The sequence below is a fragment of the Numida meleagris genome, chromosome 10, assembly GCF_002078875.1.
Source record: "Numida meleagris isolate 19003 breed g44 Domestic line chromosome 10, NumMel1.0, whole genome shotgun sequence".
NCBI classification, from domain to species: domain Eukaryota; kingdom Metazoa; phylum Chordata; class Aves; order Galliformes; family Numididae; genus Numida; species Numida meleagris.
The window spans coordinates 17,915,982-17,942,071 of NC_034418.1; the positions used below are offsets into that span (position 1 = coordinate 17,915,982).

The 26,090-nt window shown below is 49.7% G+C and overlaps 1 protein-coding gene across 1 annotated transcript in view; it reads left to right on the forward strand.

Moving 5' to 3' along the window:
* Positions 4,448-26,090, forward strand: part of ZNF469 (zinc finger protein 469) — a 191,727-nt gene continuing 170,084 nt past the window's right edge. Inside the window, exon 1 of the mRNA XM_021408829.1 lies at positions 4,448-6,615. The gene's annotated coding sequence lies outside the window, so the exon portion shown is untranslated. The remainder of the gene's footprint in view (positions 6,616-26,090) is intronic.

Below are 26,090 nucleotides of genomic sequence, written 5' to 3' on the forward strand. Positions count from 1 at the left end.
CAGTTCCTGGGAATGCTGTCCCTGGTAAGCGCTGCACTTTATGTCAGTTCTTGCTTTTCTTTAGGGTATTTGTTGACGCACAAGTACAATGCAAACCGAACCGCAGCCCGCGGAATACAATGTTTGCAACAGGCTAAGAATTTGGCTACTCTTCAGTTTCTTTTTTTAATAGTGTTTCCCAGACTGGGCGATTTTTAGAGAGCTTGGCATCCAAACAGAAGCCTAAAAATAAAGCAAGGCTGTGCATTTTAGTGTGACTGTTTAATAATAATTTATCACTTGGAAATGACTTTGAGAACGCATTGGGATGGCACATCTGCGTGCTGCCACATACCACATCCTTGCTACATCCAAATTGGCTACAGAGCCTTTCCTGCCTTCATCAGAGGGTCCTATTCTTGCCCAGCTTTCCTTTTGAGCCCTGGACATCTCCTGCTTTCACGGGAAACACACACTCAGATTTAAAGTGTAGAGATATCTGTCTTTGTTTTATGGTACCATTAAGAGGTTTTTTTTCCTCTGCAGTTTTCAGCTCAAGTAGAAGAATGAAGCATAAGAGGAAAAAATTGGGTTCAAGAGAGGTTTCCTTTAGCCATTAGACTGCTGCTTGCTCAAATCTTCTGCTGAAAGTGCGTAGCGTTGGCTAGATTTCAGGAGAATGAAATCTTCACCAGTGTGGAGTGGAGAGTGTATAAATCATTTGAAATATGTAGGTCAGCAGAGGACCATGTTAAGGTCCTTCTGTGCATTCAGATGTTATGACTGCGTGTTCCTCAAGACATGGGGTTTTCCTGGGCTGTCAGTGTTTGCATTAGTCTAAGCTGTGTCACATCGTGTTTATAGCTCAAAGAGACTTCAGCACTGAGTCAGGTATCCCTATGAGTAATCGCTGTCCCTGTTCCCTTAGGTTTTATGTAACTGGAGGATTTATGGTTTTCTCCAAGGAGGAAATGACTTCTTTTCAAGAATGTTTTATATGTTTTCTAGACATCACAGGCTATGTCATGTGCAAACCAGTCATTCCCAAGAAGAGCATTTCAGGACAAGCTCGTAACTACGAAGAGTCTGTAAGATCCGTTGCAAGTGTTCGTACAGAGACCATCCTAACTAACATATCAACAGTAAGAAGTCCTACAGATGTTTAAGATGCTCTTGCAGCAGTAGTGAGGGCTTTTCTTGGCTCTCCATTCAGGTAGGTCACTGTTGTGTCCCCACGGAGGTAGTTCTGCCCACCAGGACTGTTTGACCATTGTGGTAGGTCTGCTAGAAATGAGTTCTCATTTTGTCTCCTTTCGTTTTCACAGCTTCTGATGGTATTAAACCATTTTTTTTTCCCCTGATACTGCTTCAGTCCAAGAGGCAGGGGGTGAGAACCTATGACCAAGAGTCCTACGTTGTTGGCTTGTTTCTTTTCTGGTTTTGTTTTTCTTTCTTTTATTCCTTATTAGTTTTACATATTTTGCCTTGCAAAACAAAACTATAAAAATGAGCACCCTTCTGTGACCCAAATAAACTGGAATGTCTTCATTAGGCACAGTTTTAGACATTTCAGTATTGACAATTTGCCTGTAAAGCGAGGAATGCTGGCCAAGATGTTGTTCTGGAGCTTGTCTCCATTGTGGGGAACCTGGCATGTTTGGTTACATGCCTACTGGTTACATACTCTGGTAGCCATGTCTTTGATGTCTATCTGCTTCACAGAACTGCTCTGGGGTTTCAGGTTAGAAAACACAGCGAGAAAACTATTATCTAATGAAAAAACCCACCCACACACAGAAATTACAGCGGAATATCACTTTGCGCAACCTTGTATTGGGAATTCCTTCACAATTCCTAACTATCTAGGCACTGAAAATTTGGAACCACAGCCATAATTCAGCAAAAACTGTTTTCCATCATGAGAAATAAGAACGTCCCTTTCACCCGTGGCGATCCCAAAGCACTTCTGTAAGCTCTGCTGATTTAGATGAGTACTCAGCAGTCAAACCTCATTTCCTTGACTGAAGCCAGGAACAAGAAAGTCATTTAGTTACCCACGCTGTTTGGGGTAAGCTGAGATTGCCGTTGTAACGCGCTGCTACGAGCTGACATGCTTGATCTCTTTGCTGAGCAAGGTTTGGTTTATACAGAGGTTGTTTTATACCCCGCAAAACTGTGACTAACTGCAGCACGTGGAGGCAGGAGCTGATGGAAGCGTGGCCAGGAGCTGGAGCTGAGAGCTGAGGTGGGTGGGATGCAGCTCAGCCTCTGAGTGGGTCAGGGGACTTCTCATCAAGCGTCGGTCAGTAGTGTCATGAACCAGGTGGGACTGGGGGAAAACCTATTTTTTGTCTTCATCCACAACTTCACATGGGATGTTTGATTCGAGGGCATGTGTCTCCTGTGTTTGTTAATTGGCCTTTTTTTGCTTGGGTTTTGTTTTGTTTTTAAACGTATGGGGATTCTAGTATTGAAAACTTCCTCAAGGTTTTTTTTATTATTATTATTTATTAAAATGTGCACAGTTTACATTTGTCCAAGGAGAATGTCTTTTGATTAAGCCTAATAAAATTTTATACTTTGGGCACAAAATGACATCTTTAGGATTTTTTTTCATGGCTGTGGATATTTGTATGTAACCAGTAGGCAGGGAAAAGTTCTGTGCTTCTTGCAGTCGCTCGAGTGAAGCTGTGTTTTTGAATGTTGAAGCAAACTATCCAGTTTCATCTCTGTCCAACAGCTTGAGTCGAGCGTGAGTTAATATATGCTGCACAACCTTCCAGTAAATATTTTCTTTTGGGTTCTTCATGCTATTTAATAAAAACTTAATCCAGTTGTGCAACAGATTGACAAAAGCTTGGATGGAAAGCAAAGCTTAGCCTGATGTCACTCCATCCTACGCCGCGATGCCAGCTGTAAGGACAGACCGTTCCTTGTCCCTCACTGTGCCACAGCCTGGACACTTATGGTATATTTCATTTGAAAGCAGTAAAGCCCCCCATTGTCCACATTGATTCCCTGTTTTTCTTACGGAATCTTTGGGATTTCTGTTAAAGGTATACTGGGGTTTGCTTGCCAATTTCAGTGCATCGTAGCAGGTGCTGAGAATTAAAGCAAGTCAGCTGAAATAAAAGGGACTTTACTCTTGTTATTACCACAGGGAGAATAAATATCCCGTATGTACATATAAGACATTTTTTAATAGTTGAGTAGATGAACATATATTAAATTTGCCCTTGGCTTCCTTGGTAAAGCAGGGAAAAACTGGGAGCTGGCTGACACCATCTGACTAATTGAAATGTGCGCTTCGACTCGCTTTGTGTACGTATCTAATATGCACCCATCCATGAATATATCATAGAATCATATATGGATATGTACGTGCCCCCCAGTTGGCCTGGGGTGGCTTCAGCTCTTCCTACTTCAGTGCTAGAAGTTGTCTCTCTTCTCTCTTCACTTTCTTTTGATTTGTTTTTTTACTTCCCCCCACTTCTATGGTCTTTATAAACTTACGCAAAGTCTAAATGCATTTTGCTGCATTGATCTTAGCAGAGGAGCTTGGCCAGCCACCTCTAATTAAAAAATAATAAACGCTAAAGCCTTGGGCTGCTGTGTTCTGAATCGCATCTGACAGAGAAAGCAGTTGTGCCTAGGGAAGTAGCTCTCTTCTTTGGCTTAACAGCATATAAAAAACAGCCACCCTCGGACGTGACACGTCTGCAATTAATCATCAGCGTTTTCAGTTTAATAACCAGGTTTTGCCCTGCTTTTCCCACGCGGTAGCAAAATCAGAACTCCTTTTGCAAGCCCTTGTGTTAATGCAGGTAGGCAGTAGCGTGGGGTGCATGGAGAGCTGCGCTCAGCCTTCCCAACTGGGTGAAGCATCAGCTGCACTCGCCGCTTAGCGCCTTCCCTCCCGTCCCCCCGGTGTCCTACCCCTCTTAGGGCAGCTCTTCTCCGATGATCACAGACTGGTATCGTTTCAGCAGACACAAATGACGTGCTCTCTCGACAGCAGAGCGCAGTTCTGCTCCCTGCCCTGCGCCTTTGAAACGCTGAGCTCTGGCTGGGGCCATCTGCCTTGCATAATTGCCGTTACTTACCAGCAGTTTTATTACTCAATCCGGCTTCAACTCTCTTAATCCCCCTGCTCTAATGGGCTCCCTGCTCTCTTCAGCAAAACCGGAGGAGAAACAAAAAAGCCCAAATGTTCGTGAAAAGAGGAGGTGGGAGGAATCGAGGAGCAGCTGAGAAAGGAGCTGTTTGTCCATTTGTTTTGAATCCCTTCCTCCCTTCTCATTCATTCAGGTTGCCTTTCTGCAGCTGAGCACGCAGCCCAGGGAGGGGGTTCGCATTGAGAAGTCCTTCCTTTTTTTGAAGTACAATATTGACAAAACTGTCCTCCTTTTACCCAAGGAGCAGCAGCTTTGGAGGTAGGCAGGGGCAGGGTGGGGGGCAGAAGAATAGTTACAAGTTCTGCTTTTTTAATTTTTTTTTTTTGTAGGTTTTTTAAGCCTTGTTTATAACTTGCTGTGTTGTAAAATAGCTTGTAAGCATCTGGGGGTATTACATCTGGTTTGGGCTCTGCCTGGAATTCCTTCATGTTTCATTAAAGCGAACATTCTAATGAAACTGGGAGCTTCTCCAGCACTTTCCTTCTCACCATTTCAGACAGCCAGCAAGCAGAACAGGGCATCTCTCTGCTTTCTACTCTTGATGCTTGCATGCATTCTCATGCGGATTTTTTTTTCTGTGGCAAAAGTCTGACTGCTCCTTCGTGTTTGTGAAAATCCTTTCTTTCCTTTTCCATGAGCAGGAAGCGGCTGCATATTCTGGGGAAGGTTTTCTGTGTGGGAAATTGCTTATAAACATACATATGTATTATTTTTTTTTTTTACCTGTGTCATTTCACCATAGGAGGCTCTGTGCTGTGCAGGAGCGAACGTGGCAGAGAAATGTTCGAGCTCCCTCCTGATTGCAAACTGTGGGCTCTGAGTGCCTCTGAATCTTTGCTACTTTAATCAGTGCACAGACTTGGGCAAATAGAGAGGGTGATAGGAAAGCACTTATTCAAGCGATCCCTTTGGGAGGAAGATACTGCCTAGTGATGAGCTCTTGGGTTTGGGCAGGGAGGGAATTACATGAACCGTAAGCCACTCCGGTTCAGGTGGGAAACGAGACACGGCGTTTGACAATGAGCGCGAAAGAAGATTAATGACTGGAATGAACTGTCAGGAGAGGTGGATTCCTCAGCTTGAGGTATCTCCTGTTCTCGATGGGCTGTCACCAAATCCACCCACGCGATGCTGCGGCTCGCCGAGTGACGGCAACGGAGCGTGCATTGATCTACAGCAGCTGCACACCGCTGTGTGTGTGCCAGGGTTATCCCAGGGGATGCCCGTGGTTCCCACACACCCTCACAACAGTATATCCGCACAGGAAAGCCCACGGCCATTAAATGCATTCCCCAGACTCAAGAACCACGGAGGATGTTGCTGCTCTTCTCTCCCAACACGTGCTGCAAAGCACAGCCTGTTGATGCTGGATGCGTCCTAAATTTAAAAGCCATACGATTAAAATGTGGAAGTAGAAGTAGAAAAGATCGAGGGCTTTGCTGCTGTCCTGGTTTCTTGCAGTGTCTGCAACTTGTAATGAGAAGATACCCAGATAGCCCTAGGAATGGGGCACGGTAACTAAGGGCGGTAGGGAACTGTTCTGTGCAATGTCTTTGAAGAAAACTCATGAGTTCAGTATTAAACTCAGGAATAAAACCCATGAGCCACACAGCAGAGGGTTCTTAGCATCTCTCCAAACGCTCAAAACCTTCTGAGCCACTGGAGCTGTGCTGTAGGGTGTTTTTCTGGTCTGTCTGATCATCTGCCTCCTGAATAAGATGATGGAGAGCAGCAGTGGCAGGCATGCCTGGCCACGGGAGGTCACAGGATGGGGGACATGGGTTAGTGGGCACGGTGGTGGTGGGTGGACAGTCGGACACGTGAGGGTTGTGGGGGGCTGGATGCAACCACTGAAGCCAGTGAGATAGGTTCTTGTACACAGATGCTTGCTTTTAGCCGGCAGTGAATGTCTCACTCATGAGCAATGCTTCTGTCTGTAGGTGGTCTGGGAACCGAGCGGCGAGAGGAGGGGTTGATAAAGATCACAGGAAAAAGAATTCAAGAAAGAATTAGAAAAAAACAACTTGAAATCCCTGGTCCTCTGGGATCAGTTTCTAAGAGTCCATAGTTAAAAAGACCGTGACTAGAAAGTGTTTTCTTGTAGCACAGAGCTAAAAAGCAGGGAGCATCTGAGAAAGTGTCTTTTTTTTTTTCCTCTTAAAATGCAGCCTGCCCGCTTCCTGCCTCTCTGCTGTCTCTGTACCTAAGAGCTTTTTGTGGATGTTTACTGGATGCTTCCAGCAGAAGGAGGGTTAAGTCCATGAGAAGGGGGTGGAGAGGGAATCCCAGCTTGGAACTTGAGACTTTCCAGCTGAGAAAGATTCGAGGATGCAGACGTAATCATACAGCGCTGCAACCAACTCCCGTGTCAAAAGAAGTCAGGAAAAGCACATAAATAACTCCACAGCCACATTTAATGTAGTGCAGGACATATATCAGTAATGCCACCACTTCCTCCAGGGTGAGTATGGAAAAGCTTCCTGTCTAAACGCTTGCAGAATGGTTTGAATACTTTGAGATGGCTTGGTGCGAGCTTCAGAAATTGAGGTAGTATTGCATTCAAGTTACTTGGGACCAGCTCAAATAGATGCTCTTTATCTTAATGCAAGTTTCAAGTTTCTTTGCAGACAGTCTCAAGAAATAAACTGTAGTCGTCTGAAACATGATCTATATTGCTTCCTGCCATAAATTCAGAACTCCAAATGAACTGCCAAGGATTGAGAAGCACGCTCATGGAGCAGGAATGCCAATCTGCTTGTTTTTTACTATACAAATCAGGACGTTTCTGCTTTAACGCCTTAACTCCTTCCATCTCATTGCCTGAGTTGCACTAATTACCTGCCTGCTTCAGCTCATCAAGCCGGACGTATTCAGACGATCCACGTGTTTGGGGTGGGCTCGGAGCTGTCACTTTCAGGCTTTGAAGCACCCTCTGGTTGAGCTCTGTGCGTTCTTTGCTGCCGGCGCGATGCACAGCAACGTCTGCGAGGGCTGCGGGCACTTTGTGGTCGGTGCACTGCTCCGGGGGACCCAGCGTGGTTGATAAAAGCAGAGTGAAGGATGGGAAAGCAGAGGGGTGCTGCTGCTTTGCTTCTCAGCAGGTTGGCTTCTCCCTGCTGGGGAGACGGGCATGTTGGAGGCGGTGTGTGATGTACGGCGTTGTTCGTGTTGTTATTACCACTGGTTGTGGAACGGTTCTTGGTTAATGTGCCTCCAGTTCATGAGCGGTTTCATGCTGGGCTCTGTGTGTATGCGTTTGTAGGAAGCCTGTTTTCCATTACAAAATTGGGAGATAAACTCAGATGACAGTCACTTTTTCCTAACATAAATTTCTCCCTTTCTCAGTCCTCCTCGGAAAACATAAATTTCAGCAGCGTGTCTCTGCACTCCAGACATCAAAAAGCCACATCCAGGCAGGCGGATTTACAAGCCCTCTGTTTGCCTTGGTCAAGTCCTTTGCAGAAGGAAAAGATAGACATCCAAATGATAACAGAAAGCTGGGAATGGGAGGCAGGGCTGAAGGAGGAAGCTGGACAAAGTGGGAGGGGAAGGAAGGTCTCCCGGGAGGGCTTGTCTCAGCTGATGCAGCTCAGGTGGTGGATTGATTTTCCTTCTATTTCTGGCCAATAAACATCTTCTTGTTTTCCTGTTCCTATATTAAGTGTTTTCAGCCATAAGTGTTTAACCTTTTCTTCCTCACAGCTAAAACTCTTGTCCAAGTTGTTGCCTCATCATGCCTCGACTAACGCAACATCCTTTTCTCTTGGCTTTGATGAATGCTGACTTTTGCCCAAACCATATCCATTCAGCAAACTTCCTCTCGTTTGGCTTTTTCTTCTCTATCACATCAAATACTTGTCGGTACTCCTGCAGTCCTGCTTGGCCCATCCTCATCTCGTATCTGGTTTCTCATTTAAGATCAGTTCTTTTCCCTGTGCTGCCCCTTAACACTCAATAGGAAGAAAACCTTGCATGCCAGCAGCTTCTTGCCCTCTGGTCCCTTCCTATGGTGCATTGTTTTCTGTGCCTGCAGTGGAAAGTGTGACTCTTTCAGTTACTAAGACCTCTCCATATTAGGTCTAAACATGATGTATTGTTCTTAAACATTGCGTTATTTCCCTCCCTGCATTCCCTGTCTTTATCAGCCCTCTGTCTCTTTGAAGCTTGGACTGTCTCGTTCAGCACATAGTTCCTATTCGCAGGATGCCAATAGTAATCCATTCACTAATTTCACTTGTCACCAGCTTTGGTCCTTAGTACATGTGCAGTGTTGGACATATTTTGTATTATTTTACCTGCAGTGATTAAGCGTAACGAGCTTGGAGTTGACATGCATGAATAAAACCAAGAAGCAAGGTGATGGATTAGAAACACAGAGCAAACGTTCCAGCAAGAGCCCGGCTCAAGAGCAGTTTCTCAGTAGGTGCTTTACTGTTTTGGCATTTTCCACCAAGCCACTGCACTGGTGATAACAGGAGCAGGGTGGAAAGGAAACTCCAGCCCTGATCTTGCTGCAGGTGGTCAAGCCCATCACAAGGGGCTGTTATTTCAGGTGTGGCACTTGGTAAAACTCAGTGAGATGTGGTTTGCTGCTGTGTCTTCTAGTGAGCCGTACCATGGCAAGGCGTTTAATAATCCAGATCGTACACCGTTTTCTTAATTAAAGTATGCCTCCAATGTTCTGGTGAAAAGCTGTTCGTAGTGCACTGATTTTTGTCCTCGTTTGACTGTTCTTGCCATATGTGACAATCCTGACCAACTAATTCCAGGCCATTTCTCCATTAGGCTGGTGTAAAACATTTCTCTCTGCTGTCCAACTGCCTTTAAACAAAATCCTCTCAAATGTGGAAAGGTCCTGTTGAGATTAAAGGTGTATTAGAAGTATATTAGCTTGGTCAAGCATTGTTGCTTCCCATGAGTGCTTGTCTTCTACAACAGCTCTGGTATTTGCCACCTGTAATTTTTCCAATCACGCAGATGGAGAATATAGAGTAGAATATATATATGGGGCTGGGGGAGATGGGAGCAGCCCCTTTCCCATCAGCAGGTCTCTGAGCCCAGAGCTTGGTCGTGGTGCTGGTGGGAATGCAGCACGTGAGGCTGTTGCTGCTGGTAGCAGAGTGATGGATTAGGAGGTGTTGGGTGCATCTCTGCAACCGCCAGACTTGATGTGCTCCTCGCATTCGTAGCTGAAACTGGGAGGTGCTCTCCAGGAGTGCCTTGCTCAGCATCTTTCTGGGATGGTGACGTTTCTGTATTCCAGTCATGCTCATGGTTTGTGACCGATCGCGGGTGACACCAGAGGGACTTCTGTTTTCAAGCATGTAGCCATCCACCATGGCCAAAATCTCCACCTCGGTGGTACCAGCACCACAGTGCAAGTGGCATGGCTCTTGGTTTTGACCATGGCAGAGCCTGTGCCGTACCCCTCGGGAGGCATCTCGCAGCACAGGAGCCTTGCTTTCTCAATTTCCACGCCTGCTCCGTTCGGAGCAGCATCCTTTGTTCCCTGGGGCAGCTTTGTGAACAGTAGCGCTCTCAGGTTGCTAATCTGAGCAGCTGAAGTAGGGCAGCTTTGTTTGCACTCGGTCATTCCAGGAAATCCTTGAATCTCCTCCTTGTCTGCTGTGGCAGCCGGGTGCCTGCAGCCAACCTGCTCTGCCTCCTATCTTCTCCTTATTTCCAGTGCTTGGAATTCAGCTCCAGCCTAGCGACTCCGGCTCTTTGCAAAGTGAGCTGGAGCTTCTCCCATTGCTTTTTCTGCAGATTTTTCCCCAGCTGTAAGCATCCGCTCTGTAGGCTTTGGAACCCTCCTGGATACACCAACAAAAATATGTTGGATTTTCCAGCGAAACACCTCTGGTGCTGAACTCGGCCCAAGTGACAGGCTGAGGAAAGTGCCTCTCAAATAGAGTGCTGAATGCCCACAAACACGCGCTTTGTTTTTCTAAGGGCACCTGCCAGAAGGCTGCTGATGCATCGAGCACAGAAATATGTTTGGCATCGGACATCCCTCTAAAAATCTCCCTCTGTAGGTAATGGAAAATGTTGCCTTTTTAACACATTCTGGTAATTATTTTTGTCTGCGTGTTTTTTTTTTTCTCGCAGTAACCTGTGAGTATAACGAATCTGTTGATTCTTTTCCTTGCTCTGTTCCCAAAGTGGTGAGTCCTTCCAACCTGCAGTTTCTGCATGAAGGCAGCAGGCAGTCACTTCTGCTTCACTCTGCATGTTTAGCAGCTCCCCTCTCTACCTGGGGAGATGTGGTCCGTGCAGTAGTGCCTGCTGACCTGCAGCTTTCTCTCCTGTTCCCACAAAGCCTTCACTCAGTTCTCACTGTTGTCCTCTGTTTTGGTAGACTTTGCATTTGATTCATTTCTCATGGATTTCAGCTCTGGCAAAGCCTTCTGCTGTTTCTTTTTTCTCGGGATAGCCTGTTACTCGGGGTCCCGGTGTTGTTCAGTAATTGCTCAGAGCCAGGAAGCTTAAAAAAAAAAAAAAACAGCAGCAATCCCAAAGCAGCAAAACCCACAACCAGAGATTGATCGAAAGTGTTGAGGCCATGCAGTGCTGCCTTGCATTTGCAGTGCTTATGGCAAGTTCCCCTATAGATCTGCTTCCAGCCCCTCGGTGTTGTTTAGCACAGGCCTCCTCCTAGCACACCAACCCACTCCAAATATTCTGTGCGTGCTCCTAAGGCATGGCTTAAGGAGGGAGCAGCTGTAGACAGCTGCTAGGCTTTGCTAGGGATCCCATGCGTTTCTGTAGGGAAAGCCCAGATCTCCTTCAGCTGCATATGATAAAGTTTGATTTTATAGGTAATGAGTCCCTTTGCAAGTAGGCTGTAGCCAAAGGGTTCCTTGAGGATCCAGGAAGCATCTCCATGCTTGGCTCAATTTTGGCTTGCATTAGCAGCTGCCTTTCCTCGCTGATGTTTCCTTGGATCCAGGGAAGAAACAATCTTCAAGGGAAGTCAGCCATAGGATGAAAGGAACCTGGGAGTAGCAGGCTGGAGCTGTGCTGATTGTGCAAGGGACACGAGTCTTGGCATCAGAGGCCAGTGTGCACGTCAATGCTCGTGGGAGAAGCCTGGGTTGAGAATAGGGTTTTCACCATCACTCTGCAACTGTTCAACCCATCCTGGCTTTCATCCTTGTTTGCATTATTAGTTCTTTTGGGATCTACATCGAGTGGAGTCTGAGGTAGATGGACTCTCCGTTTAGACAGCCTTATATTTCCCAGAGGGGGAGCAGGTAACCAGCACCACCTTATAGCATATGGAATAGAGTCCTGTAGTATGTGAACATACAAAGCTTTTCCCTTTCAACTACGATTTCACTTCTTAACTTTTGCAGTAAATAAGGTCAGTTTTTAGCTAATAATAAGAAAACCCGATGGCAGTTTTACATGGTGGAGCGATGTCTGTCCAGTTAGTCTGAGCTCTTGTCCTCATGTGTCTGGAAAATTGCTATTTATATGCGACATACAGAAGCTTTTTCCATTTTCAAGGTGGGGATTCACTGTAGGCCTAATCTGGGTCGTAATGAAAACTGCTGGGATAGACTGACTCATTCTCCTGCTATAAACAGCTAATGTACATAAACTTTCTACTTATTTTGCACTTGTTGCTACTTCTTTTTATCCTCTGCCTTAAATTCACTTGTTTTTATGACAGGGAGATGAAGCCAAGACCAGCTATACTCATTCAGCTCCTCCCAGCGTTTTAAGCCTGCTTCTGTAGCTGCTTGAAGCACTGTCTCACCATCCTCAGCAGGACAAGGGACTAAATGCAGGTCTCCCTTCATGATATGTCTGCTGTGTCTGTTCTCATCACTAACAGATCATCTGAGCCCTTCTAGATCTCATCTGCTTCACTTTCTTATTAGCATAGAGTTGTTTCCTGCAATCCACTTCCTTTTTTTCCTGTTTGATTTAGGTTCACACGTTCCCAGAAGAGCGTCTCACTTCGATCTGTGCAAGCTTCCACCCAGTTAATGAGCTGACTGAATTCAGCTGAATTCCCTTTATTCCACAATCCTGTTTTATTCCTTAATAAAACAGAGTCTTTCAGGGATATATTGTTGTAATTCATCAACACCACGGTTTGGATTTCAGCTAATGCTGAAGATCTTTTTCCATCACGAGGGCCAGCACTTCTTTGGCAGGACATCAGACACACACAGCTGTCCTGCAGAGACTTGTCCTTCGCAGGGTTCACAGCACGAGTGTCTGCATCCGTCACCTTCACACGGCACAGAACAGCCCTGTGTGTGAGTGCTGGTGTCCTCAGCTGGAAGTCTTGTGCCACCGGTTCCACTGAGGGTAAGAGATGGTGATGGAGGGGCCGAATTTGGGATCTCCTTTATGCCATTGGGCCAGCTCTTACCTGGGCTGCTAGGTGTGAGAGCTCCATCACAGATGTGGGGAGCTTAAGGTCCCGAACTGCGGTGCAGACCCAGACCCTGAATTTGGGGATGCTGTGTATCTCCCTGTGCAGAGCGGGCATGGAGCAGAGTCCAGCGTCGCGCGTGCACTGGTGCATCACAGTTGTATTTTTCAGTGTAGGCTGTTTGAAGCACGTTTTTTTTTCTCCAAGAAGAGCTGAAGTTCTGGTAACCCAGAGGGGCTGCGCTGAGGTTCTCTCCCTCAGAGCCATAGGACCACTGGGCAGCATGGTAGCTATGCAACAAACTGCACGGCACTGTGGTGAGGAGCAAGCGCGGGCAGCTGCCCCTTCATCACCCAGAGCTTAGGAGCTGGGTTTGCTGTGACAGCTTTTCCTGTTCCTAGAAGGGGCCTAACAGGCTGCTGCCAGACCGAGAGCAGAGCTGAAGTGCTGGGGGCAGGGGGAGGGGGTTGGTTTCTTTTAGTTTGTGGAGCTTTGTTTGGGAGCTCTGGGTAGGGGGAGTGCTGTGGGGTAACAGCGTCCTTAGCAGAGAGGCAGGGAGGGCTGGGCGCCTGCAGAGCTGGTCTGCTTTCCTTCCAGGGACCAGGCTGGAGCTGGGCTACACCCGCTCCATCTCAGCCAGCAGAAAACAATCCCGTGCTGGTTTACTGCTCATGCTGCAACTGGGAAAGGGCTCGAGCTGTGGAACATGGCACTGTTTGCAAATCCAGTGCCGTGACACATGTTTTTAGCCATTAAGGAACTGTTTTGGCGCTAGTGAATTGCTACAGGTGAAACCAGCATCTTCTCACTAATGGGATAGCATTGCTGCTCTTCCTCCAGGACAGAGTCCTTCCCCATCCCTTTCCTCTTGTTGCTTTGTGGTGTATTTACCTTAGGAAACTGCTAAAGTAAATCTGAGCCGGGGGATTTGCTGCTGTAGCCTTCCCAAGGGGTAGTTCCTGTATGAGCGCTGGCTTTCACCCATAGACTGACATCCCCGAGATCACAGAGGTCATGGGGGTCATCACATCTGTCCAACAGCAACAGAGGGAAGCTGTCTGCCTTGTCTGTGCTGGGATTTCAAGGCTTGGTGGATGGACTCGTGTTTGTGCACACACGTGCACGTGGGCTGGACCAGTCATCTGCTAGGCCGTGCATGGGGTTGAGGTCACCTGTAGAACTTGTCTTGCCTATTTTCTTGGTTTGGTCTCTAAAACTGTGGAAGGGCCTTGTTCCCCCTTGCCTTGCAGAAGGCATGCACATTGTGGCACTGTCTGGCCTTTGCAGCTTGCTGTTGGGAAGAGGGAGATGTAAAGGCAAGGAATAAAGCAGAGCAAGCAAAGCAAGGAACAGGTCTTGAAGCGCCAGAAGCAGAAGTCATTGGAGATAGCAGGTTTTTTCCCCCATCTTTAATCCACTCACTTTCGTTTTTCTGTGGAAAGGGCAAGCTTATGGATAAGGAAACAGAGACTGGACTTGTGCTTAGACATAAGTAATCTAGTTCATCAGCAGCACAGGGAAAGGAGACAAAAGTACGTGACAATGGAGCTGCAGTTTGGTCAAACCCCCCCTTTTTGTTAGAGACATTTTGCCTCGTTTTGCAGAGAACCGTCTCCAACCCAGAATCCAGTTTAAGTTCAGTATTATTAAAATAATTCATCTTTTAAACCTCAGCAGGGTTTGTTTGGATTGCTGATTTCCTCGAGGCCTCGGGCCCTGTGTGTGCTGAAGTGGATGCAGTTCATGGGTTAGCACACGAGCTATCCGATTGCACGGTCTCTCGGGGCCAGGCAATCGCTTTACAAGCATGCCTAATGGTCCTAGCGTGGAGAAATGATTATTGGTGATTACACAGCAAAAAGTAAGCAATCAAAGCAGACACCGTGCAGCAACGTGGGCGCTGGACGGAGAGGAAAACGCATCACAGCACCTCTGCACAAATTTTGCTGCTGGTTTTTTTTTTTTTTTCTTTTTTCCCCCAGCAAAGTTACCCCCAGAGGCTAAATTGCGTTTCTTTCTGCAGGGCATGCTAGGAGGAGCTGCTTGCAGCCACCAGGCTGGAGGAGCCCTGTGTGCCCCTTGTCCAGTCTGTCCCCAGCTTTCTGAGAGCTGAGTGAGGTGGAAACTGGTCCATGTTTCGCTCCCACTGTGCTGTAAACTGAGCTCCCAGCTCTCGGCCTGAGCTTCTCGAGCAGGGGAGCTCTGGAAGTGGCAGTGTTTCTGCTTATACTCCCCCAGAGTTCCCAAGGGGCTTCATGGCAAGCCATGTTTCATGCGGAAATATCCCTGTGCGTACTCACCTTGCAAGAGCAGGAAGCAACAACAGAGGTGCAAGCAAGGTTTTAGGTTAAGGTTTCATCACGGCAGATAGAGAAGAAGCCATTTTTGCCTCTTTTCCTACAGGCTTCCTCTGCAGGCTTAGCAAGAAACATCAATGAAGTGTTAGTGCAGACAGAGCTGGCGATAAACGCTCATCTGGATGCTTTCTCTGGGCTGTTCTGAAACACCCCAGGACTGGTTCTGTTCAGATGCAAAAGCTGACAGAAGAGACTGACACCTGCTTCTGTCTGTCCTCGGTGGTTCAGTGCCTTTTCCTCATCTGTGAGCAGATTCTCCTACCTTCAGCTTTTCCAGGCAAGGAAAAGTTGTGTTTGGATCAGTTCCTCTCCCTGCCCATCCCTTCCTGTCTGTGGCTGGAGGGCTTTGTAGTGCTGATGGTGGTACGTGGGGCCGTAGGTTGCTTTTTGCTGGGCAAATTCCCCTGCAGCTGTTTTCCTAACTCAGAACACTCCTGTCTTTATTTTTCAAAGCACCCAGGGACAGAAGGTGGCTCTTTGCTAAGAACAGACATCCTGGGTAGATTAGGATGAGGACTGGATGGAAAAAAGAATATATGTATATATTTGCAAGTATGTCTTCTGCTTTGTCAAATAGATTTCTTTTCCCAAGGCTTTATGATTTTCTTTGGGGTTTTAGACCTTAGCCCCAAACCACCATCTATAGCCTGCAGAGCATTTCTAGGCATGGAAACTCCCGGGCAGAAAGGGCTGCACCTTTCTACCTTATACAGAGAAATTATCCAGGAGGATTTAATCTGAGGTTTCATAGAAATGCTGAACACCTGCACATGGAGCCCTCTCCATCGCTGCCCTGCATCTCCCAGAGGCTGCTTAGGCACAGCTGCAGGGCCCTGGAGCATCCTCTCTCCCAGAGCTCAGAGCTGCATCCTTTCTCCCCGTGCCCTGGTACCCATAGACACATGGTGCTGGTGGGGGGATCTTTGCACGGCTCTGTGGGTCATCCTGCCAGCAGCAGGCAAACACATCTTTGGGTGTCTGTGGGCTGCAGTCATGGGGTCTATAGAAGTAACCATGAAAAGCAAACCCTCATGCGTTCTGCAGCAAGCCACAGACACAGCAAGACACAGACGTCTCCGTAGGAGATTTCTGCTGGAAAACATCCTTGTTTTGACAAATGCAAAAAGATGAAAAACAGTTGTTTGTAGATAACAGGGCGTGCACACATGCAACTGATTAAAGTGGTGTGCGCTCACCAAACGCCGGGCACCTGTTTGTGTCTGATCTCCTGAGATGGGACACAGCTTGAAAACAAGGACTCAGAAAAGTCCTGCGGAATTTAATAGGAATCACCTGTTTCCAATTCTTTAACAACTGCCTTTAGTTTATTTTCACCTTGAGGCGGGGCTGTGTCCAGTAAAAGCATGCTGACACACACTGGTTCCCAGTCCTCCTCGCTGGGCAGCTTTGTTCTGCTGCCGGATAAAGGCTTTGTTTGTTGTGAGAGGGCTGTGGGGTGGCTGTGCTCTGTGATATCTGTCACATCTTTTAAGAACACCTTTGGAACTGCAGCATTGTGTGCAGTCACCTGCTGGAGAGTGGTCATCCCCGCTGCGTGTGTGCTCACGGGGACAGGCAGGGGCTCACCCAGGCAGGGACCCTCCAAAAACCGAGGTAAGCGGATGGATCTCTTCTGTTTCTATTTGCTGTGGGAACTCCCAGTGTTGCTCTCCCCAGTGTGCATGCACCAAAGAATGAAAACAAGTGGAAATGGGAAATGCAAGGCAGCGGCAGAGGCTTGGAAGTGAATTCTCCAGCTCAAGCTGAGCTCCCCCTGGCCCGTCCTGTGCTCTGTTCCTCTGCAGCATCTCACGCTGCAGGATGGGAAAAGCATAAGTCAGGAAATGGTGAGACCAGAATTAGATTTTAATTTGCTTTCACCGTTTTTAATAATCCCTGGTGGCGTTAATAATACAGGAGTTACATTCCTCTGAAGAATAAAGCTACTAAAATTCCCTTTTTAAAAAATTAATAATGCTTGTTCCGAGGGTTAAACCTCCTCCCAGGTGCTATTCCAGAAAATAGCAGTGATTTGAACTCTAATAATTTCAGTCTCCAGAGCTGAAAAAGACTTGAGGCTTGCATAGCTCTGTTTTCTTTTTTTTTTCTTTCCAGTGTGTTTTACCCACTCACCCCTTACAATAACACCTTACTCACTTTGGAGGAGACCTTGGGCCGTGTTTTACAATTAACCAGAAAGAAAAATGTTTATGCAACTGTTGTGTTAAAAATGAACTGAGACTTCATGCAAAAATGACCGTTCCTTCACCAGCACAATGAGCGGTTGCGTTAATCGGGCTCATCTCATGCTGTGGTGGATGCTGGAGCTGGCAGCTTTGTGGGCTTCACATCTGGGCTTCATGGTTCAGGGCAAGAGCAGGAGAGTGAGCGGCATCCCCACTGCGGGTGCCCATCCTCAGTGAGCTATAGCAGAGCCCTGTGCTTGGAGCAAGGTGATGTCAGCTGGGTGCCAACGCTGGGTCAATGACGTTGACCAGAGGTGGCGAAGTTGAACCGATGGCATTGGTCAGAGGTGGTGAGGTTGGACTGAGGGTGTTGACCAGAGGTGGCAAGGTTGGACTGTTGGCTGGAGGCTGATGACACGGACGTTGCTCATCAGCTGCATCCTATGTGATGGATGTCAGAAGAGAAGAGGAATATTGAGATATTTTGCCACCCTTTGAGGTCTCTGTGCAGAGGTTTTAGATACCAGGGCCATTGCAGTGCCTCAGAGTCTGTCATCAGCCGGACATATTGCAGCTTTGGAGAGGCAAAGCTCTGGGTCAGCGGTGGGGTTTTTGTTTTTTTGTTGTTGTTGTTGTTTGGTTGTATCTCTGTTGTTTTCCTTGCAACTGAAATCACTGTCCTGGGCCATAGGAAGCGGGTGTAAGGATTCAAGATTTACCCAGACGATGTCCTGGGGTGATGTTTTCTCTCTCTGTGAATATAATTTCAGGCTGGGCATAACCAAACGTAAGGAGATGTGCTACCCCCCTCCTAGAATTATCATCTTCCAGTTAAAACAGTGGAGTTTTAAAAAAAAAAAAGAAAAAAAAAAAAAAAAAAAAAAAAAAAAAAAAAGACAGCCCTCTCTTCCAGCTGGTTCCATCTGTGTGCTGCTGCACTGGTGAGCTACAGCTCGGCAGATCCCAGTTGTGTGTGTTGGAGGTCACTCACCGCCTTCTCCCTTCGGGACAGCTTTGCTAAGGTTCAGCCCAAGGCATGGCTCATGGCTTGGCAACACAGCACGGGTCGTGTTGGAACGGCAGGGTCATGCCCGAGCTCCAGGAGGTGCCCGAAGGGACCATTGCCTGCTGCTCACACTCGAGGCATCACCGAGCACTGGGTGGGGATCACGCAGTCACCACCTTCACCCCTTTGCTGAAAAACATACAAAGACCCAACAGAAAAAAGGAAAAGCGGAGGACTAGAGTTGAAGTTCTGGCTTTTGCCCAGTCTAATGGATATCCAGCTCTGGCCCGGAGACTCCTAGATTAGCAGATATTTGTTTTCCTCGGGGATTGAGGAAATCTCCAGATTGGCTTTGACCAAGGCTGGCTTTCCCCCTGTCTTGTGACAGAGGTTCATCCTGTGGACACACGTTAGCGAGCAGCGGATGATAAATTAATCTCCTCCTGAGGTTTCTCTTATTATTTTTTTTCCCTTCGCACAATGGCACCACGGCCTTCCAAAGGGAGTTTCGTGTTGGCTGCGGGCTTCCAAACGAAACCGACTCCACAACGCAGAGTTAATCAGAGACAGCTGTTACCCGCAGCACTGGCGGCCTCACCTCTTTAGCATCAGATTAAAACCCGTTCATAACCGTCAGCGAGAGGCGCGCGGTGCCGGGATGACTTCAGGGTGGGAGTGAGCATCTCGTGGCTTTTGGGCAAGGCAATGCAGTGCAAGCAAGGATGTGAGTGCACGAGGATGGTGTTGGCTTTGGGGTTTGTTTTCTTACCGAGCGATCTGGATTTGAACAACACAACTGGCAGGCAAGGGAGAGCTGCTCCCTCCGCTTCAGTTCTCTGTGCTTTTTATATCGGGCCGGGCAGAACAAAGGGAGTTTTATTAATGTTGCTTTTCCCCTTGTCCAATCTTTTGCTCTCAGTTGCTAAGCCTTGCAGGTCCCGCTGCTGCTGCCCTGTTCCTGCACTGGCAGCCCAGCAGTTCCTCGAGCAAACCGTGGGGAAGCAGCTGCCCCTTCCCTGCATCCAGCTGAGGTTTCTCTCTCCCTCTTTGCTGTCCTCGCAGTGGCATCACAGTGGGGATCTAGACTTGGGCACAGCATTGTGGCACTGCTGGTATGGAAAAACCACGGCATTTCTGCCCTCAATATCCAGAGGTGGAACCTCTGGGGGCTTTGCAGTACTCGGTGTGAGCTGGGCACAGTGTGCTGAGCAGACACCTGGGCAGTGCTGACGTACCCGTGCTCAGCAAGCTTCCTCTGCCCGCTGAGCCTGGGTGCTTTCATTTAATTAGCTCCAGACATCCAGCAGCACCCATTGTATTTCTGAAGCTCTCAGAGGCACTGAGAATGGAGGATCTGCTTCGCTGCCCCAGGGGAGGAAAAAAAAAACAAAAAAAAAACCATGAAAATTCTGGGCCAAAAGACAACCCACCTACCCCTAAAAACATGTTGCCAGCATGTCACTGCATGCTCAGCTTAGTGCAGCCCCAGGTGGCTGCAGTGAGACCAGATTAATATTCCTTTCTGTTCCTTATGGATGGATGAATCTGTGTCCTGGGGGGAGCGGGGCCACGAGAGCTCTTGGGCTGGAGGACAGGAGGGAGCTGATGCCAGCTCCTCCATCCCCTCCTTCTCCACCAGGTGCTGTGGGGGATTGCAGAGCTGCCAGCATCCTCCCTGGGATTTGCTCCCAACGGGTTATATTCCAGTGTTTCGCCTGTTTCCAAAAATGACAAAATACCCCAGAGTCACTCAATCCCAGAGACCTCAAATCTGAGGTTATGCAGCCTGTAGTTCCTGTACGGGTGCTGTGTCACCTCTGCTGTGCAGTGAGCTGAAGTCACTGCTGTCTTACGTGACTGTAGTAAAGCACAGGGTGAGAACAGTGAGAAGCGTGTGCGTTGTGTGGCTGGGAAGGACAGTTCTCAGTGCGTAAAGGCTGCGTGCTAAACCCGGACCTTTTCCCCTCTCTCTGCTGGGAAAACTTCATTCGCGGTGGATGAATGATTTGTTTGTAGTTGAATTCAGGACCAAGCTGGTCCTCGGGCTTTGCCTGTCCATTCAGCAGAGTTTTGCTGATGTCTGGCCAGAAAGTGACTCAGTCTAACCATGACCGTGGGGCACGAGCGTTTCTCAAGCAAGGCAGCGCGAGTGGAATTAAACCTTCAGCTGATAGCTAGGAGCTGATAGTTAGAAGCTTATGGAGCGCAGGCAGGCAGATTTGAATCAGGAGGGATGCAAAGGGTGAAAATGGTAAGGAAAGGACAGGCTGTGCTGATACAACACCCAGGATAAGGCCTTGACTAAGCTCAGTGCTCTCAGTCTGGGGAGCAGTGGTGCCCGATCGTCCCCGGGTGGAGGCAGTGGGGCAAAGTGGGAGTGGGAGGGCAGGTCCCCGCCGAGAGCCTTTGAGTCAAAGGAGCAGGAAAACAGGGGCAGCGTCTGTGCTGAGCAGAGAGTTCTGCAGGGCCCAGTGGAGGACCCCAGTGCTGTGACTCCAAGCTTAAACGGCCTCGCAGGAAATGTGCTTTGCTCAGCTGTCCGCAGCAACAGCTTCCAGGAGCCCCCACCCTTTCTCCCGCTCGCTATAGCTTGGGGTGCACACAACCATTTCTCGTTAACTGTAAAACACCCAAACCTCAGCAGAATTACAACCAGATGGATAAACAAACTTTCAAACAACATGAGAAAAGCCCTTCAAAAGCAGGAGCGAGGCAGAGCCCTGCCCAGCCCTCGGAGAGTCCCTGCTCGCCGGCCCCAGCATCCTGCTCCGAGCCCGGCGGTGGGACGCCTCGTGCTCTACCAGGACAGACTCACATTCTGCTCGCTGTGGTGGCTCTGAGGCCTCTGCGGAAAGCTTTGGAAGAAACAGGAACAGCTCTCAGGTGTCGCTTTGCATTTTTATCTACTGGAAGCGTATTAGAGAGCGGTGAGTGGGGAGCGCTGCGTGCCCCTACCTGCAGGGAAGCTGTGTCCCTCTCAGCGCTGTCGCGGTCCCAACCCACACCCAAAGTCTCTTTTCCAAGCCTGTGATATTGTTCTTTCTGTTCTTCCCCGGCCCTTTATGTAAACAGGGCCTCTGTTCCTTGAAAAGAGTGCATCATCGTTTCCTGCTGCTCCAATGGATGGAGGCTTTGCCATGGGAGGATGTGGGTTTTGTTCCAATCAAGCAGCGGGAATTTCTGAAAAACAGCCTTAAAATTGATGGCAGCTCCACGCTGAGCACAGCAGGGCTGCGCTTCCCAGGAGCGTTCGGGACATCCTGAGCCTGCATCCTGCTGGGCAGGGTGTAGTCACAGCTTTGCACTAACGCTGGGTGAACGCCTGCAGGGATGTGGATGCCGGAGAGGACCAGCTCCTGCTCCCGCCCCCCCCCCTCCACGTTCTATCTGATGGTGAATAGCAGTGCCTGCCCCCGGCACTTTGCAGTCTCTTTGTGGGATTGAAGGAGGAGACCACTGCTTCTTTGGGTTCTTTTTTAGTTAGGCTTGTGCAACAGTGGGCGGCAGCTGCATCCTTTTGTAGTTGCGTGTTTTGTCTTGTGCACCGGTTATTTCAGGGAAGCAGCAAATTCGTTCCCTCTGTGCTGATCTGCCCACAGAACTCCTTACAGAATCCAAGCGCTGCCTGCCTGGAAGGAATTTCCATGGCACTGAAGTCCGGGGCTGGGATGTCACTGCTGAGGTTCCCAAGCAGGTGAGGAGGGAATGGGGCGCGCTGAGTGTAGAGTTATAGAATCATTAAGGTCGGAAAAAACCTCTGAGGTCATCAAGGCCAGCTGTGAACCATCGCCCCCCTATTTCCCCTAAGCACATTTAAGGGGGCAAGCACAAGGCCAGTGATGGCATCACCAACGCACGGTGGAGAATGAACCTCTATCACCAAAGAGCTCCAAGTTCTCTGCGGAGGTTGGGCTCTGGGCATGAGGTGCACAGAAGCTCAAGCAGTGAAGAGCAGAATCCTTGGCAATCTCTTCCTAATGGCAGCTGGGATTTTCTGTGGAGCTCGAGATGTTTGCGTAATGGGAGTTAAGTGCACATTTTTGAGCATTTGCTGCCTGATCCTCTTTGGGTCTTTGGAAAACCGCTGCCAAAATCCACCAGCCAATATTTTCTGCAGGCGAAATGTCAAGAGAAACCCCACAAAGCGAGCTGAGCTCACGGCTCAATGCCGCCCGTGTTCATTTAATTGCAGAGAAAAATGAAAGAGCAGCTCTCTCCCATGGGCAGATCACGATGTGCTGCCGGGCTGCACGTGCCGCATCTCCAGCTGCCTGTCCCTGCTCCTGCAGCCACTGGTGAGGCCGCATCTCTGCACCCAGGAGCAACCCAACCCCAGGCTGCTCCGCTTGCTCTGGGCAACTCAAAGCCATGTGCTTGGAAACTTGTCCCACATGGCTTTCACACCCAGAGCAGCCTTCCAGGCTGCTTCCCCACGGATCGGTTTTGCCACCACCGAGGAGCTGTTGTGCAGGCTGCTGGCTGGGCTGCTCTGTGCTGTCTGGCCGTTGGATCTCAGCACGATGGGTCACTTCTGGAGCGCGGTCGGCGATGAGTATGTCAGCTCCAGGGAACTGTAAAGAAGGAACTGAGAGTTCAAGCAAACAGAACCTGGAAGCTTTGATAGAGGGAGGTCAGCAGAGACACCCTCTCCGTGGCAGGACACCGTGTTTTTTGAGCCCGGGCTGCTCTGCCTGGCTGGAGATCCCTGGCTCATTGCAGTCTGCAGTGGGCTTTGTTGTTGAGCTGGGCCTTGGATGTGTGCGTGCTGCAGGGAGCGGCTGAGGCTCTGGGTGAACCAAGAAGAGATTTTTGATTCAGACGCCGTTATTCACCCACACACGGTGCACAGGGAGCGCGTCAGATGTCTCCTATCCATATGGAGCAGTGTTTGCTCCCTCTTTGCTCCAAATCTGGGCTGTGCAGGGCATGGGAGGACAGAGCTTTTCCTAGAGAAATGAGCCAAGTCTGTGCAACCAGGAGCTCTGTCTTGGGCAGGGAATTTGCTTGGATTCACTTTCCATTCCTGGAGCTGCTGCTGCGCTTCTTCCCTGAACGGGAGCATTTCGGCTCTGGATCCTGATGCCAGGATGACAGACGTGTCTGACCTGATGATGCTCAGGGTGGGATTTGCTCGCTTCACTCATTGCTCACTTTGGGACCGATTCTGGTGGCCCAGAGGTCCAGGCTCCCACCAAAACCCCTCTTGCCTTTCAATGCCCCGCATCTCTGAGGCTTTGGTGGCCCATTCCACCATTTCGGCATCATTTCCCCACCTTGAGCAGGACGCTGTGTGGCGGAGGAACCCATCCTGCTCTACCAAATACTTCGAACCGCTTCTCTCCCCATGAAGTGACACCGGTGACCTCAAAATCTTCCTGAAACCCCATGCAACCTGCCGGCACGCAACGCCGCTGCGAGCAAACCCTTCTTGTTACCGCTGAGCGCGTCCAAATATTATTTCATCCCTGTCCCGCAGCCCAGCCGGCCCGGGAGCCAGCAGCAACGTGGCTGCAGGACAGCATGGGGAGCTCAAGGGGACATGGCAGGGATGCGGCCCCATCCCATACGTGTCCCATTTTGCATCCCCAAGCTCTGTGCTCTGCGTGGCCTGCTCAGTCTCCCACAAGCACCGGCAACGTGTCGAGCAGAGGGACAAACTGGAACCAAATGCTGATGGCACAGACTTCCCACCCGAGGAGTGCGGGCCCTCCTGGGTCTGCTGGCCTTTAATTCGTCTCCTCGCTCGCGTCCCAAGTTGATCTCTGTCAGAGAAGATAAATGTTGTCTCCGGAGCTGAGATAAGAGGGATGAAATCTGTCCTTTTCCGAAGGCTTTGCGGAGGGTTTGGGGGGTGCAGATGGATGCTGGGGTTGGCCTTGCCAAGAGCCGGGAGCTGAAGGGAACGCGTGCACAGCAAAGGGACGATGTTGGCTGGAGACAAGGGACGTGGAACCCTTCATTTTGGGGTCATTTGCTTATCCCAGTTCCATTGCGATCCAGCGGTGTTCCTGTGGGATCAGATATGCACAGGCTGTGCCTTCACGTTGCAGGGAGTCAGGTCTTGGAAACAGGAGGGTCCTGCAGAGGTCTCTCCCTGGCTGGGGGGAGGCTGAGGCTCATGCCCATCAGCCAGGGCTGGGGGGAGTGGAGGTGATGGGAAACGTGCGTGGCAGCCCCCGTCCTGCTGACTGATAGAAAATCACGGCTCCTCGTTTGTCTGCCGAACGGTTTCTGGAAGATGCTGTTTGAAGTCGCTGCCCTTTCATGTGTCTTTTATGTATTATGCAGGAATTTGGCTACAGGAAGTTTTAATTCTTTCGCTCTTCTGTATCAAAATTCCTTCATAGACCAAGTGATTGCTTTTCTGCGGTGAGCGGGCTGTGCGACCCTGCGATCACGCTGATGCCCGCACAGCAAGGCAGAGCACTGTGACCTGCATGCACTGCCAAAAGGAGGGGGAAGGCAAACCTGGAGCTGTGCTGTGGAATCCTCAGGTCCCAGCCACTTCTCAGGGATGGTGAGGATGTGTGGGGAGGGGACAGCTCGCAGCAGAGCCCCCTGCTTGCTGCTCGGCTTCGTCCACTCCGAAGCATCACTGAGGTGCTTGGTGTCGGCACTGAAGCAGTGCCTGCCCTTCACAGCACGGAAAGGAAAGTGCCGCAGAACATTCCTGTGGTTGCTGAGCTCTCAGCCCTCCCGGGAGCCTTCCACCTGCAGCGAGGCTGCGTGCTGGAAAGCAGACGGCACTTCAGCAGCGCTGCAGCTACCCCCAGAGTCAGCTGGGGCCGATCTTCCATCCCGCCCGAAACAGGTGGAGAACCGGAGCACGCTGTGATGTCGGGGCAATGCAGCATCTCGTCCCGTGCATGGGACACGTGGGCTCGTTAGGGATGTGCCCGCGCAGACAGCCGCAGGCTGCAGCCCCGTCCCTCCCCGCCGTGACCTAGGTGCCAAAAAGGGGTCAGGGTGGAGGAAATGAGTTGCAGAGAGCCGGGACGACAAGGGGGTGGAAGAGAACGATGCTGTTTTCAATTCAGCATCCCGTGAAACGGACGGAGGAGCGTTCCCCTTCGGCCAGCGGGGCCCCAGATGTCAAACCCCAGCGCAGCCCCAAGGCACTGCGCTTCCCTGTCAGCGGGCTGCTTCTGCAAGTGGAGCTGGGACAGCCATTTTATCCCTTGCCCATTTCCACAGGGGAAGCAGCATCCCATTCCCAGCGTCCCATTCCCAGCGCTGCGGTTCGGTGCCTATCCTGAGACGCTGCAGGGGAAGATCCCTGCGATGTGACAGCCTCGCTGTGCCCGGTCTGGTTGGCAGAATGAAGCACCCGTCTCTGCAAGCAGGCAGCTGGCAGCTTTGCGACTCAGAGCCCGGGCTGCAGGGATTTTCAGCATGTACCTGGGGGCCGTGCTGGGCTGTGCCCGAGCTGTCGGGGCTGCTGGGATGCTGGGGGCTCCCAGCACACTGCTGCCCTTCCGCGCGCCCACATGTGCGCAGCAGATCCGCAGCCTCACCCCGCACCGAGCGCGGCGTGACCTCAGTTAAGCAAACACTTGCTCTAATCGCCTCCAGATCTGCCGCTGTCTTTGATCAGCTTAAATATCGGTTTGCCTTACGATATAAATATGTAAAACATCCATTTGTTTTCGTGCAGGATGCAAATAAATCATTGCATAAGTGTATACATGAGTTCGGCCGCGGGGGGAGCGGCGATGGGTTCGTAACTCATCGGTCTCCACCTCCCTGAAGGTCATTACTTCACTGCTGGGCTGCTGCTCTCTGCGGACAGCCCCTATTTTGCATGATGGAAATGCTCTTGGTGCCCTGGGGGTGTTCCCGCTGGCAGGGGTGCAGCACCCATGGGTGCAGTGCTAAGGCTCTCCCCAGGGCAGGAGCAAAAAGCTTCAGCCTGTCCTCTGCCAGCAGCAGGGAGATCAGCCTGCACCCCGGGGATTGCAAAGGATTCCTGCGATCCTTTTAATCCTAAGGTGTTTCGCA